Below are 16788 nucleotides of genomic sequence, written 5' to 3' on the forward strand. Positions count from 1 at the left end.
TTTGAAATCTCATTAAATTGTTTAAAAAATTTTAAACAAAATCTAACAAAGCAAAGGCAATCTGAGTAAACACAAAATATGATTATTATTATTATTTTTTTATGATAACGCTATTTATTGAAGCAGAACATTTATCCAATACCAACTGGGCCTGTGTGAAAAAGTATTTACCCCTGTAGTTACTAAATCCCCAAATCTATGAAACTGCATTCATAAATGGATTTCAGCTGGACTAGACACACCCAGGTATGATTACTGCCAGCCCTGTTCAATCAAATCAACACCTAAATACAACTTTTTTCAGCTGCATGAAGTTGGCTAAAAGGTCTCACCCAGTAGCACACTATGCCAAGGTCAAAAGAAATTCCAGAAATGAGGAGGAAAAAGGTGATTGGGATACATCAGTCTGGGAAGGGTTACAAAGTCTCTGGTACTCCAAAGAACCACAGTGAGAGCCATAATCTCCAAATGGAGAACACTTGGCACAGTAGTCAACCTTTCCAGAAGTGGCCGACCTTCCAAAATTCCTCCAAGAGCACAGCGGCAACTCATCCAGGAAGTCACAAAAACGCCAAAGACAACATCTAAGGAACTGCAGGCCTCTCTCGCATCAATAAAGGTCACTGTTCATGACTCCACTATCAGAAAGACACCACCCAAAAATGCCATCCATGGAAGAGTGGCGAGGCAAAACCCACTGCTAACCCAGACGAACATCAAGGCTCGTCTGAATTTTGCCAAAACACACCTTGATGATCCTCAAAGCTTTTGGGAGAATGTTCTGTGGACTGATGAGTCAAAAGTGGAACTGTTTGGAAAACGGGGGTCCCATTACATCTGGCATAAATCAAACACAGAATTCCACAAAAAGAACATCATACCTACAGTCAAGCATGGTGGTGGTAGTGTGATGGTGTGGGGATGTTTTGCTGCTTCAGGGCCAGGGGGACTTGCAATAATTGAGGGAAAATTGAATTCTGCTCTCAACCAGAAAATCCTAAAGGAGAATGTCCGGTCATCAGCCCATGAGTTGAAGCTCAACCGCAACTGGATTATGCAGCAAGACAATGATCCAAAGCACAGGAGTAAGTCCACCTCTGAATGGCTCAAAAGAAGCTTAAATAAATTTTTAGAGTGGCCTAGTCAAAGTCCTGACTTGAACCCGATTGAGATGCTGTAGCAGGACCTTAAACGGGCAGTTCATGCTTGAAAACCCTCCAATGTGGCTGAACTAAATCAGTTCTGCAAAGAGTGGGCCAAAATTCCACCACAGTGTTGTAAAAGACTGATCTCCAGTTATCGGAAGCGTTTGGTTGCAGTTGTTGTTGCTAAAGGTGGCACAACCAGCTATTAAGTTTAAGGGGGCAGTTCGTTTTTCACATGGGTGATATAGGTGTTGGATAACTTTTTTGCTTCAATAAAATATATATATATATATATATATATATATATATATATATATATATATATATATATATATATATTTAAAAACTTTATTTTGTGTTTACTCAAGTTACCTTTGTTTTATGTTATGTCTCATTTGAAGATCTAAAACAATTTAGTATGAAAAACACAAAAACGGGCAAATACTTTTTCACAGCACTGTATTAAACTGAATTCATTGTCAACTCGACAAACTGAATCTATTTTCCTTACAGGGAGAAAATGAATAGGCAAAGAAAAGAATTATAAGGACTTTCAGGTTCAGAAATTAAATACTTCATTTACTGGTTATTATGTGTGAGGTCTAAATCTAAATATCTAAATCAAAATTGAGGTGTTTATTTAGTAAAATGTGAAGCACTTACATTTTCAAAAGCATAGTGGGCTTATTAAGAACACATGTGGGCTTGAAGGTACACATGTTCATTGTAAGCCCACTCCGGACTTTTCACGTTTGTAGTTAAATAAAGTAACTTAATTTTGTCAGTTTAGGAAAAAACATAACATGAGTGTTTAGATGAGAGAATAATCTTTGATTTAATACTCACTTTATTCAAAGGCTGTTAACATTTACATAAGAAAACATGTAAAACTTAGATTTGGGTGGGCTTAATTGGGTCACTTCCTCTATAGCGGGCTTTAGGTCCAAATCACATGCATTAGATGCTTTCCAAATTTTTGATTTTTAATCCTTTAAATGGTCATTGCATGTTATAGTGAGAAAAGCATTCAGGTTTGGAACAACATGAAAGTGAGCAAATGATGATAGAAATTTTATTTTGGGGTGAACTATCCCTTTAAATGTAGAATGCAGTGTAAATAGCAACATCAGTCTGGAGCTGAGCGTTCAAACGTGCAGCTCACCCAAAAGCAGCAGATGGGCACAGCAGCATGCTGCTATTGAACAACACTCCCATGCAACCACAAACTGGTTTTATGTGCTGTTTCACCAGGAAGTCACAAGTATTTGGGTTCAAAACAATCAGCGACTCACATCAGCAACTCTGCAGCAAAGGAAAAGAGACAGGCCCTCAGGGTTTGAGACGACAACCTTACCAAACCTGTCCCAACACAGAACAGTGGAAAAATACTAAGCCCTACAGATTAAATCTGGCAAACCAAAAGCAGACCAGCAGATTTTCATAATTCTCATATAATGGCTATTTTAAGACACTGTGAAATCAAAATTAAAGTTTTGCTGCTTATAGTCCATACCTATCAGCTTAAAGATCATCTATATGCTAGTGCACCTCTAAATGTTGACAAAATTCATTTTCAGAAGATAAAAGCATTTAAAATCTGCAGTCTCTCTGTTCTGGTTTAAAAAACAAATACACTTCCCTGAACGTGCGCCGCTCTGCTGACACACACACAAGCACGCGCATTGGCTTGTGATGTGCTACTCAGAATGGCACGCAAAATGTGGGCGCTCCACACCAACTTAAACTCAGGTGTAGATGCTCAATAGTTCGGTTCGCTAAAAAGTTTTTCTTAATAGGCTGCACATGTTATATAATTGTTTTTTGTTTTTCTATGATGAAATATTGTGTAGCTAGAGATTTTTGAGTTATAAATATTATAAACACATTATGAAACAACAACAACAACAACAACAACAACAGTACCGGATTGGGATCGGTATCGGCCAAAACGGAGTTCAGGTATCGGAAAATAAAAAATGGTATCAGTGCATCCCTACTGATTACTCCCACAAATCAGTTTATTTAAAAAAATCTGACAAGGCAAGAAATCTGCGTTTACATGACATTTAAAATAATAGTGTAATTCTATGTAATTAACGTCAAACCACGAAGAGGCATGCGCACAGTACATGCGCACATTAGATAAGCTGGTAGAACACTGGTTAAGGTGTTTATATGTAAGGCTAAATCAGGGTAATCGGCAAAAATCTACCTGTGTCGATTGGTTTATTTTTAAGCCGTTTATTGCCTTACACTGATAAAGCAAAGCTGTTTACTGTGTTTACATGACCACACACATTGTCGGCTTATTAAGCATAATCTGTCAAAGAAAGAACGTGCATGTAAACGCACTCAATCATGAAGTGGTTGCATGGTGAGTAAATGATGACAGAATTTTAATTTCAAGTGAACTATTCCTTTAAATACAAATATGCACATATTTTGCACTCTTTCAATAGCCATTTCTTGTTTTGTCCAACAAAGGTGCCGACAGACAGACTACAGACCATCTGTGTGAAAGAAATGTAAAAAGCTGAGTAGTGGAAATGAGCACACTGGTCAAAGTAGGGTGCTTAAAGCCTTTGTGCGATCCACTCAAAGATGTGAAACAAAGACGTGTCAGAGCCCCGGAGTGGACCTCCTCTCTTTGGTCTTTGGTTAGGTATGCTTTTCAGTCATGCACAGGCCTCGGCCCTCCCCCCCACCCTTCCTGTCCCTGCATTTCAATGCAAAAAGGGCTGATTGAATGGCTGCAGCTGCCCCATCAAAAGGACAGTGCTGCTAAAGGGCCCAGTCATTGAGATTCAACCGGGCCACGCTTCCCCACCACCACACATCACAAGAAGAGCAGGAACTGCTCTTCAATTTGGAAAATGGCCACATGTAAACCTGAGCAAATGTGATACTAAAAGCAGTGATATCACGAATGAATTACATTGTCCCATGATACATTTGAAAATCAGTGCAACAGGCAGGTGTTTACATACACAATACAGGAAATTCAATAGCAGCTAAAAACTGAAAAAAGCACCAGAAACAAAACACTTAACAGAGAAGATCAGATATCACATCTGTGCAACCGAAGACAAATCTCTGATGAACAGCAAGCTAACAACAGCCTGTGCCGCTCATATGGATAATGCATTACTCAGCCCTCAGCACATCCAATCAAAACAACTGCTGTCTCCTGCCACCCAACCCCCTGTATTCTCGTCCCCACTCACATCTGCCCACATGAGTGTAGCTTCTGCCTCCCCCGCCATCAGCATACACACACACGGTTTATTTCACTTGATCAACAGGGTAAAAGCTGGAATCATCAAGAGAAAAAACTGTTTTGCCTCTTTCATGTCAACTAAAGTGTAAATACCATAAAGTAACAGGTGTAACACACCATGCTCCCATTATTTTGAATGGTACAATTCTTAACCAGACACTTTATATTAACATGTTTATAACCTAAAATTCAACTTGAATATCAAGATCATTCGCCCTACATAGAACATTTAAAAGGAAGGAAATATTAGCCTAGACTTTTTTGCATTTCGAAGCCTTGACAGTAGAGATCAACCGATAATCGGATTTTCCGATATTCAAGCATTTTTCTATTATCGGATATCGTTTTTGTAATATCGGATTCACCAATAACTGGCGCCATATAGCGGGAGTTTCTGAAATTGCACGCAAGACGACCATTGCATGCTCTAGTGAGAGGTGTTACATAAATGCTTGATGTGTAGTTTAAGCGCTAAGAAACAGAGAAGAACTCACGTCAAGACAAATCCTGAAAGACATAACATTACTTCACATTATTCAACTCGAAGAGCCTTGGATGAGTGCATGTTGGAAATATGAAGGTTTAATTAAATTCTCTGCTGGCTCTGTTTATTAGTCTTGTAAAGTTGCCTTCAGGTAGATGCTCATGTTCCAATGGAATGACTGGCCGTATGCCAGAATGGCCACCGTACAGCAACGCAGTTTTTGACAAGATCCACTCGCTAAATTATGTTAACATTTGCTATTAAACTTTATTTCGCTATGAATCATCATTTACGTGATTACAGCTCTGTGTAAATTATCTCGTCGACACCGTTCGAGTAAAAGTTTCACGTAAACGCAAAGACACTCATGGGGCAAAGTACTCGTGTCACAATAAATGTGCCTAAAACAGCTTTGTGTCAGGTGACAATGAGAGCATTGATGAGATTTGCGTGTCATTTGCTGCAAGATAGGCTGCAGATGTGCTGCTCTCTGTAAAAAAATAAATAAATTAAAAAAATTAAAAAAAAATCAGCTCTGTCAGAAGGTGTTTCGTGAGGCAGCTGCTATAATCTAGAGACCGACAAAACATCATTAATAATTCTGACGCCATTCGGGATGGACTCTGTTATCGCAACTATGCATTTATTGTTTTTCACTTTCCTGATAATGTATACATATTCCAGTGAACTACTTGCCTTTAGCCTATTAAACAACACCTAAACCTTTAAACTGTACTTTAAAATAGAAGATTACATTCATGCAATGACTTCCTTGTCAGTTGTTTGAAATCAGAGGTAGTCAAATAATTTTGCCTATTATTATTGTTGTTGTTGTAATTATGATATAAAAACATGGTATGTGATTATTACTGTAATATAACAATTTTGCAAAAATGTTTTGCTGTTTAATATCTTCTCTGTAAAATAATGCTGCAATAAAAAATTAAATTAATAATAAAAATCGGTTCAGCATATCGGTTATCGGATATGTAAACATACAAATAATCATTATCGTATCAGTTTTTAAAAAAATCAATATCAGTCGATCTCTACTTGACAGTATACAACAGCACCACAGATCAAGACCAAACTATCACGACTGTCACAGCATGTTTAAGAGAGAAGCCTTAACAGAGTGTAACAGCAGGGTTCCGGAAGTAAAAAATAACATTCACTTTCTCCAAAGAAACACAGATGTTAAAGGATAACATATAAACATTTCAAGACAGACCTACTACGAGCTCTGAGATTGAAATATGATAAATTCTTCTGCAGAAGCCACAAGCTGGTGTGATTGTAGAGATGACACATTTTCATGGCCAGGCAATGAGCTGTCATCAAACGATTGATGGTCACGTGTTTGACTTTATTTTTTATATTATTTATTTTTCTGTATTATATTTTGTTGTGGACGTCCCAGTATGGATACTGGATTTGCACTTTTCGGAGAGCTCAAAATATTCAAAATATAGTTAGGTTGCATTTGTGTGAAAATAAATGTAATCCATTGTGTAAAATAGGCACATAGTATCGTAATATCGATTGCATGCCCCTGAATAGAATCCAATCGAAATCTTATCGTGGCAGAGTTTGAGGTATTGGCAAACATCGGATCGCTAAGAGAATCGATAAAAGATTGTTTCGTGAAGAAACTTGCAATTGGCTGGCTCCCTCTGATTTTCTCTCAGCTTCCTGTCATGGAGATTGGTCAAATAAAAACAGGAGTACCACGTGAACATAAAAGTAACAGACTGAATTTGGATGTGATTCGTAAAGTAAATTTGCCTTGTGTATGTGTGTGATTGTGCATTTATCCTAGGGGCTTGCCATAGGAAGCGGATGCCCATAGGCAGCTTCAATGAAAAATATGTTATGTTCAATAACAGACTGGTCCGTCTGACAATTCTGAAACTTTTTTTTTGGTCATTTATCATCATTTTAGTGTATGAATATCACAGTGTCTTGTTGAGTGTGACTCCAAGATGAAAAATTCAAAAAAGACTGAGTGCACCTTTCAAGACATTTTTTCTGTAAGGGGAAAAAAAACAAGCTATCAGTGATCACCAGATTTTTAAATCGACATTATCTCCCAAGTGCACAACAGGGCACAACAAATAAATATAAACCAAACAGCACTGTGTTGCCTATTGTTTATTGCAAAGAACATACATGGCTGTTAACAAAAGTTTAAAAGTGCAAAAAATTATAAATAAAAAAATAAAAAATGATTTAGCCAGAAAATATTCTCAAATTTTAAGGAAAACAAGAAAAGAAATGCTCTAATTAGAAAGTTCTAACCTATGTTAACTAAAGCCCTATTCAGACGGCAATTGTTTCTCAGGGTGACGTCTGTAAAAGTACATTTTCAATTCTCTGTGATATGAACGGGGGATGAACGAGACTTTGTCGATCAAATGATTGCAGTTGTGCTTGTTATATGGAAAATTCATCAATGTGTCCTCTGTATTTGCATTTAAATATGTTTGGAATTACGCTAAAGTGAAAAAAAATTTTAAAGCATGAAGGAACTGCGCTGCAAAGCGCTGAAGGACATTTACAGTGTACATTTTCACATACGGAGCAAGCCAAAATTCTTGCGAAGAGCAATTAAACGAATCAAGAAACTGTAGAAACAAGACTGTTTATCAACGCAGCCAAATAAATCAGTCAATGGGTGTATGCGTGTTTCGTCACCTGCATCACCTCAGTTGCGCCGCTTGAGCACTCTCTTCTAAGTGCACGCAAGGAGATATTGAAGCCGCACATATCAAGGACAGTAAAGATAGCTCCTCAAATTTCATTTGAACTATGGTAAAAATGGTTTTCTTATGTTTTATCTACCAAAATGACAGACATCATTTGGAATTATCTGTCAGTGTTTAAAAAGTGGAGGTGGAAATTAAACATTTTAAATAAGATAGACACCCGACAACTTTTCTGGGACTACTTGACCCGTATAAACGAGTAGTCATGCAAGCCCTATGTATAAATGTATTTAGTAAATGTTTCTACATTAAAATGTGATATTACAATTTTATTACATTGCTGCCATAATAATGGACCATTTAAAAAGTTTACGTGATCTGGCTCTCGTTTTTCTTTCCCTTCTACTTAAGAGTTCCCACTCACGGTGGTGGAGTGGTGACGTAATTTTATTATTATTAATTATTTAAAAAAATTCTGTTACACAATCCTGCGACTTTCACAACTGTCCATTACCACCAGAGCTGTTACCACGTGCAGCGCAAACATACGGCACTTAGCAGTGGTTATATAGAAGATTATAAACTCAGAAGTGTGGATTCGGATGGTAATTAAATTACCACATGACCTTGGTGTTTGTCAAAAAACAGTAGGTAATTTGGCCGGGAATTTTCTCGCTGGAGGTGGGAGAAAAACACTAACATTTCGGATCTGGATGGCAATAAAATCATTGACTACCCCCTGTAAATGCTGGAATTACCTCACGTCCCCATGTAAAATAATTGAAGTCCGAATAGGGCTTTAGTGTTGCACAGTATACCGGTACCACATACTACCACGGCACACAAGTACCAGCTGTGTTTTTCATTAGTTACAGTTGTACGCACAGTAGTAATATTACTAGATATAGTGAGGTGAAAAAGTATTTGCCCCCCCTTCCTGATTTATTGTATTTTTCATACTAAATTGTTTTAGATCTTCAAATGAGACATAAAACAAAGGCAATCTGAGTAAACACAAAACACAGTTTTCAAATATATATTTATTGAAGCAAAAAAGATATCCAACACCTATATCACCCATGTGAAATCGTAACTGCCCCCTTAAACTTAATAGCTGGTTGTGCCACCTTTAGCAGCAACAACTACAACCAAATGCTTCCAATAACTGGAGATCAGTTTTTCACAATGCTGTGGTGGAATTTTGGCCCACTCTTCTTTCCAGAACTGCTTTATTTCAGCCTCACTGGAGGGTTTTCGAGCATGAACTGCCCGTTTAAGGTCCTGCCACAGCATCTCAATCTGATTCAAGTCAGGCCACTCCAAAACTTTAATTTTACCTCTTTTGAGACATTCAGAGGTGGACTTACTCCTATGCTTTGGATCTTTGTCTTGCTGCATAATCCAGTTGCACTTGAGCTTCAACTCACGGACTGATGACCGGATATTCTCCTTTAGGATTTTCTGGATGAGAGCAGAATTCATGTTTCCATCAATTATTGCAAGTCACCCTGGCCCTGAAGCAGCAAAACATCCCCACACCATCACACTACCACCACCATGCTTGACTGTAGGTATGATGTTCTTTTTGTGGAATTCTGTGTTTGATTTATGCCAGATGTAACAGGACCCCTGTCTTCCAAACAGTTCCACTTTTGACTCATCAGTCCACAGAACATTCTCCCAAAAGCTTTGAGGATCATCAAGGTGTGTTTTGGCAAAATTCAGACGAGCCTTAATGTTCTTCTGGGTTAGCAGTGGTTTTCGACTCGCTACTCTTCAATGGATGGCATTTTTGGCCAGTGTCTTTCCGATAGGGGAGTCATGAACAGTGACATTTATTGATGCAAGAGAGGCCTGCAGTTCCTTGGATGTTGTCCTTGGGTTTTTTGTGACTTCCTAGATGAGTTGTCGTTGTGCTCGTGGAGCAATTTTGAAAGATCTGCCACTTCTGGGAAGGTTCGCTACAGTGCCAAGTTTTCTCCATTTGGAGATAATGACTCTCACTGTGATTCTTTGGAGTCCCAGAGCCTTTGAAATAGCTTTGGAACCCTTCCCAGACTAATGTATTTCAATCACCTTTTTCCTCATCATTTCTGGAATTTCTTTCGACCTTGGCATAGTGTGCTACTGGGTAAGACCTTTTAGCCAACTTCATGCTGCTGAAAAAGTCCTATTTAGGTGTTGACTGGATTGAACAGGGCTGGCAGTAATCAGGCCTGGGTGCGTCTAGTCTAGAGGTCTGCATGGACCTTAAAATAAAACCCGAACCCAATCTGTATCCGAATGTGTGGCCCGACGCTACCCGGCCCGATTGATACCATCAGATTATAAGACCAAACCCGACCCCGCTCACTATCTTTATAATTTTTTCTCCTAGCAAGTACTGTTGCAATAGGCTATATTTATGTAAGCATATAGGCAACATTCGTAACAGTATTAAAACAGTAAACAAGGCAATATTAACAGCCCCTCAGTACAATAGAGCAGAACAGAAAAAAGCACTGACTTACCGTTTATGTGCTGAAACTTTGCTTGGTACAGAACAATCTGGAATAATATGAAACAATGCAACAGTCCCCTCTTTAGAGCCTGAACTTGTTCAGTACACTGAATCTTTGTGACAACTGTGCTAAAAACAATCTAGACGCAGTGCAAAGAATGAAACAGAGCTTAGGTGTCTCAACATGCGTTTTTGAAAATTTGAAGTTCTTTTTAACCTGACACGGTGTTTAAACAGTGCCAGTCCTGCGCGAGACGCTGAAGAAACAGCAAACAGTCAAAGACATTCGTCCAGCATGTGTTTACATAGGAAAACAATGGGAAAATAGAACACACGCATGCAAAAACATGTTTGGTGTGAGCGGCCCCAACTCGTTCGTCCGCGCGTGAGTGAGGCCGCGTGTGTTAAACAAGATTGGTAGGCCTGTTTATTTTTTCATTAATTACAAACCCGAACCCAAAGTCCTACTTGAAAAACTGACCCGAACCCGGACCGGTCGGGTTGCAGACCTCTAGTCTAGTCCAGCTGAACCCCATTATGAATGCAGTTTCATAGATTTGAGGATTTATTAACTAAGGGGGCAAATACTTTTTCACACAGACCCAGTTGATATTAAATAAATAACTTTTTTGCTTCAATAAATAACATTATAATTTAAAACTGTATTTTGTGTTTACTCTGGTTGCCTTTGTTTTATGTTATGAATTTTGTAAACAATTTAGTATGAGATATACACAAAAACAGAAGCAATCGGGATGGGGGCAAATACTTTTTTCACAGTGCTGTATATACCTATAATGACTATGAGTCAGTAGTTTTAGATTGTACACGTTTTATTTGATAACTTAATTTGCAACGCTTAATGGCATGAGTAGTTCTTCCCTCAAAAAAAGAATTCATAAGTCTTGTACCTTTGCCTATCCCCTGTTGATTTTCAAATACTTTCCTGCTTCAGAATCAAAGTTTGTAATGTTGTGATTCATCTTGGAGCTGGCTGGTTTAGTTCATGGCTTAGAACTCTTTATTGAAGATTTTACTGAAATCCCAGTGGAGAAAATGAATGGGGGAAAACAATTTTGGAACCAAGGCCGTTGAAAAAGTGGGCGGCCACTGTTGCGCTCTATTCAGGCAAGCTGATATTGAGAGATCAAAAGAAACCACTGAGTGACAGTATATACAGAGAGCAAGAAATGCAGCAAAGCAGAGAGCAAGGGAGAGAGAAGCATCTCCTTTGATGTATGAGAGTTAGGAAGAAATGTTATCAAACGCACTGCAGTGGAAGCACAACCTGCACCCAAAAAACATTCAAAACCCCAATAAAGAAACCTTCAAAACCCCAATAAAGTGCCCCATCCCAGATGTTTGTGTGGATGCTATTCAGCTCCAAGTGCATTTGTATATTTGTGTGTTGCCAATAGGAAAGAGAGTTTCAAAGGGGTTTAATTGCCATTTGGTTGTCCGAACAGTGTGGAGGGGCCTATAAATCATTTACACTGCAGGAGAGAAGTGAAACATGAGCCGAGAGTGAGCGTTCCTGTTTACAGACACTAATGCTATGCAATGAGGAAGGGGAAGGCCGAAGGAAACCAGCACACAATAAGCCATGTGAGTAATGATGCAAACTATAACAATCTGCCTACAGCATTTCCAGCAGTGGGAAATAAGATTACTTCAACACTTCAAACACTTTTTGAAAGTCTGGTGAGACATATCAACACTTCAGGTTAACATCTCACCCATAAAAGTTCACCTAAAGTTGAAAACTGGCTTACTTCACTGCTACATCTTGGCTTCACTATATTAGTGCTAATAAAGGGCAAAAATAAAATAAAAAAAAAGCAACAAATCTCTAGACTTCCCATTTCTTTTGACTGATGAATTTCCATGACTTTTCCAGTCGTTTGTGCTTACTAGATAAGGATGTGTAAAAATTATATATTTAAAGATTGCTGGGACAAATATCAAATGGTGCCAGGAACCAATCCTTTTTTTTTTTTTTTTATCCCCCTTTCTCCCAATTTGAAATGCCCAATTCCCACTACTTACTAGGTCCTCGTGGTGGCACAGTTCCTCAACTCAATCCGGGTGGCGGAGGACAATTCTCAGTTGCCTCCGCTTCTAAGACAGTCAATCCACGCATCTTATCATGTGGTTCGCTGTGGAGACTCACAGCATGTGGAGACTCATGCTACTCTCAGCAATCCACGCACAACTCACCACGCGTCACATTGAGAGCGAGAACCCCTAATTGCGACCTCAAGGAGGTTACCCCATGTGACTCTACCCTCCCTAGCAACCGGGCCAATTTGTTTGCTTAGGAGACCTGGCTGGAGTCACTCAGCACGCCCTGGATTCGAACTCGCAACTTCAGGGGTGGTAGTCAGCGTCAATTCTCACTGAGCTACATCCTTTGAAATAAGGCTACATTAGTTTTCCAAAGTATGCACTAATGGAGAGAGTTTCCGAATAGCTCCATTTTCAATGGAGGAAAACACCATTCTAGGGCACGTCCACATGAATAAGTTTTCGTTTGAAAATGCATACATTTTGCTATGCTTACGCCAATCATCCACACTAGAATGGCACTTTCCTCCATTGAAAAACAAAAACAAAACAACGCTCTCCATAAAACGGTTACTTTGGAAAAAGAGGACGTTAGAAAACTGAGTTTTCAAACTTTATCGGATAAGTGTGGATGTGGCCCTAGTGTAGATGAGAGGTGTAAAGGTAGAGAAATTAATGCATTTTCAAACAAAAACATTAATTTGGACATGGCCTAAAATTTAAACTATTACACTTTAGTGTAATAAGATTTGCTATATTTTGCCAGTAAGATCATTTAAAGCAGAGCAAAACTTTTAGACTCCATTTACACCTGGCATTAAGATGTGTCTCGGGTGATCCGATCACGTGGTCAGGTGTGACACATCACTGTTTACACCTGGTCGCATTAATGAGTCTCCTGTGACCACTTGTGATCGGATTTTGAGGGGAGGGACTCTGTTTCATGACGACTTACATCAATCACTATATATCAGTGTGTTACTGCATGATAATAAACCGCAACAAAGTCAGAAAACACAAAGAAAAAAATTGGCACGCTGATTCTCCTAGATGCATCAGAAATTTAATCGAAGCACAAAAATCAACATTTTGAGGGGAATTGTCCGTTATTTAAGTGGATTAGTTGTATTAACCTGAGCTGCAGATGTTTGTGGTTCTCATAAGTGTCCCTGCATGTTGATATTAGACACACAGAGGAAGATCTGTGAAGTTCTCATGCTTGTCTATATATCCGGTGTTTTAATTTTTCAGATCGGACTGTTATTTCCTTTTAAACCGCTCGTAACCGGCAAAGTTTAAACTCTTGTTTTAGCGTAGTGGTTGATTGACAGGTGAGGAGTGGTGTTTCGCTGTTGCCGGGACGCATTCAGGACGGATTAGTGTGTACACATCAAATGTGATGCGGTTACATGCGTTTTTGACCACATGCGTATGTTTTTTTTGTTTTTTTTTTTGGTGATCCGATCACTAATTGTTTTGGACCCCGTTTAGACCTGTATTTAGCGCAGACCACATGTGCTCCGATCACCAACAACACAGCTTAATACCAGATGTAAAATGGGGTCTTATACTCACTATAGTAATTACTGTTCCAGGCCTGGAAATCACATTTTTTGCATTCCCCAATATTTTCCATGCTTTTCATGACCATGGGAACCCTGAAATCTGCCAAACATTTATCAAGAACATCATGGCGCCACTGCTTAAAGTAATAACCAAGCCAATATTACTCCACACACCTCATGAAATATGTCCACTCGCTCTCTTTAATCTCAGACTATAAAGACACATAAACAATCTAAAAGATTTGGAGGCACATTCACATCAAATTTGACTTTGGCACAATCAGCTTAGTGAAGGATAATTTTTTTTAGGCAAAAATTTGTCCTTAAAGATTGAGTTCCCCAACAGTAAGGCTGAAAAGACAGAAATAATCAAGACATGAATGGTAAGTATTAACACAAAAAGGGAGCTAGTTCAAAATCACATGCCTCTGCAGACCTATAAGTGCAACATGTTACTGCTTTAAAACCAATATAAACATTCTCACACCAAATATGCTGACACTGAAGCAATCGATGCCATACCTCCAGACTTTCTGCAATTTGTAAATAACCTGTAAACTGCAACCACAGGGCCCACAAGGCAGTCTAGGACATGGAGATGGTGAAATCACCAACCAAAGGTCCATTTCCCCTCTCTTCTTTTGGCTCTGGAGCCAAACAATGACCAGACCTATAACAACCCAACAAGAATCAGGTGGAGAAACAGGCCTGACAAGCCACAAAGTCAATACACTACTGACTACCACCCTGGTAAACAGTCTACCTGGGTAAAGTAGCCATAAATATTATTATGGGGTGAAATAATAATAACGGAATGGGTATTTTGCAGTGTTACAGCTTAAAGGTTGAGCTCAAAAGAAAGAGATGGTAAAGTGGCATCAGAAAAGGAGAGTGAGTGTGCTAACGCCCCAACATCGCTGCAGTGTTTTCTCTGCACCAACAGCACAATTACAATCACACTTCTACTAGCACTGTTTACTTCATCACAAAATTAGATCTTTCTGATCATCTTTTTAGAAGCTGATTAAAGAGGTAAACCAGCACATCTCTGACGTACCACAGAATGTCTAAACAAGCATCTCTACTGTGTCATTCTGCACACACATTATATTAAGCCCCATTTATGTCCCAGATCAAAAGCAGGCACCCTCAAGTGTTAAGTAAATGATTGGTTACCAACATTAATAAATCAAGTTTACATTGAGAAATCAATTTCTGCTGTACAACTGCATGAGTGAAGCAGTGCACCAAGCTTCACTGCTCTTCTGTGATCAAAACACTTAAATCCATGTGCTGTGAAACATATGTGTAATATTTCTGATCAAATAATTCCATCAAGCAGCTGAGAACTGAGCGACAAACTGGATTTGAATTTATACCTCTACAAACACATCTAGTCCATAAGCATTGTACTATATCTGAGGTTTAAACTATTGCATTTCAGTGATCTAATGTTTACAGTTTGAAAGGAGCACTGTCAATCAAAACACAGAGGTATATTTTTCTGTTTATGTGCATTACTCCTGTAGCTACTATATTTGCACGTGTAATTAGTGTATGCTGGAAAATATTACATCTCATGAGCCACTGAAACACAAATATTACGATGCCTACGTCCGGCTATATAGGATTCCCAGAGAGGAAGAACGACAACATGACGAAAAATATTATCAAATCTTAAGCTTTACATGCCCGATTTCAATCTAGACCACAATTACATAGCCACACAACACTCGGTAATGCATAAAACTACTCAACGTGACAAAATTGAGGGAGATTTTCATAAATACGCAAACGTTTCCTCGACTTCGGGGTGGGGGAGGGAAAAGAAAACTCATGTTAGCAGAGAAGCTACCCGTGAAAGTCGACGCCTGAGAAGATTTTCCAAAGCAAAACGGGTGCTGAAAGACTACAGAGTCATTTCAAAATGCTTACCTTCTTCAAAACCTGAGCTACATCTGCAAAATTATACTTGGTATTCCCTCCCGATGCTTGTTTTTCCCATTTGAGGCCTTCTGCTTCAGCGAGCTCCGATGTGGGAACATCCGAGGCGCGCGACGCTCATCTCATCTCAGTCCGCGCTCGAGCCAGTGTGCTAAGCTAAACCCCGATTACCTCCTCCGAAAATACGGTGATTAAAATCTCTCAGGGCTCCGGTAGACTGGTTAAGGGTTATACACTCTCCATCCGTCCCTTTAAAAAGTCCGCTGGTCTCGGTTAAGTTGGCTGTTTTGGCTTGATTTGATGAGTAAAAATAAAATTCCGTTTCAAGTTAATCCTCCACGTCCGACTCCTTCCGAACCGTTCCGATCTGCCTTTGCCTCTCGCGCTGACGATGAGCGGACGCGATGAGGTGAATACGGGATTGTGATTGGCTGACGCAACTGGGCGGTCACTGTTTCTTCCAGTGAAACTGGCGCCATTGTGGCTCACCTATGGAAAGAATGCGTGTTGTTTTCTTTGGCGACTTCGAGCCAAAATGGCGTCCACCGTGTCATATTTGTGTGCTCCATTCGGGTGAGAGGAAAATGGAGAACCCAGTAAGATACGTCCAGAAAAGTGGGCTAAGAAGGATTCGTAAGCTAAGCGTACAAGTGAACTGAGAAGATATAGCGGCGGGGATATTTTCATATTAGCAAGCTGCCTAAATTGTTCCTCATTGTTCTGTCTCAATTCGTAAATATTTCAAATGAGCGTTTTATAGAATACCACTATTATTACAAACTGTTTGTTTAACCCTTGTGCGACCTTCGGAACATTTTTGTCTTTTTCATTTTTTCGATCATTTTGGCTGTGTTAATGCCAACGGCATAAATTTTGCCAAAGGTGTGTATTTTTGGGGGGAATTTTGTTATTTCAACCTCAGACCCTATAATACATCTATAATACACTGTGTACACAAAATAGTTACACTCAGGACCTTCAGGACAAAAACTCCCCATTGAAACCCATTAAAACGGCAATATTTGATCCCAGTGCCATTAAAGCATAAAATCATGAATTCTATGATATTATGCTTTCATTCCAGAGCCCTGGCTTCAAAATGTT

The 16788-nt window shown here is 39.1% G+C and overlaps 1 protein-coding gene across 2 annotated transcripts in view; it reads right to left on the reverse strand.

The window, feature by feature from the left end:
• Positions 1-16050, reverse strand: part of LOC127447306 (ankyrin repeat domain-containing protein 11-like) — a 178989-nt gene extending 162939 nt beyond the window's left edge. The window contains exon 1 of one of the 2 annotated variants that reach the window (XM_051709093.1): positions 15676-16050. The gene's annotated coding sequence lies outside the window, so the exon portion shown is untranslated. Of the gene's footprint in view, positions 1-14262; positions 14330-15675 lie in introns of those variants that run through there. The other variant, XM_051709101.1, reaches the window with a different exon arrangement.
• Positions 16051-16788: the final 738 nt, after the last annotated feature.

Source organism: Myxocyprinus asiaticus, chromosome 1 (genome assembly GCF_019703515.2).
Source record: "Myxocyprinus asiaticus isolate MX2 ecotype Aquarium Trade chromosome 1, UBuf_Myxa_2, whole genome shotgun sequence".
NCBI lineage: Eukaryota > Metazoa > Chordata > Actinopteri > Cypriniformes > Catostomidae > Myxocyprinus > Myxocyprinus asiaticus.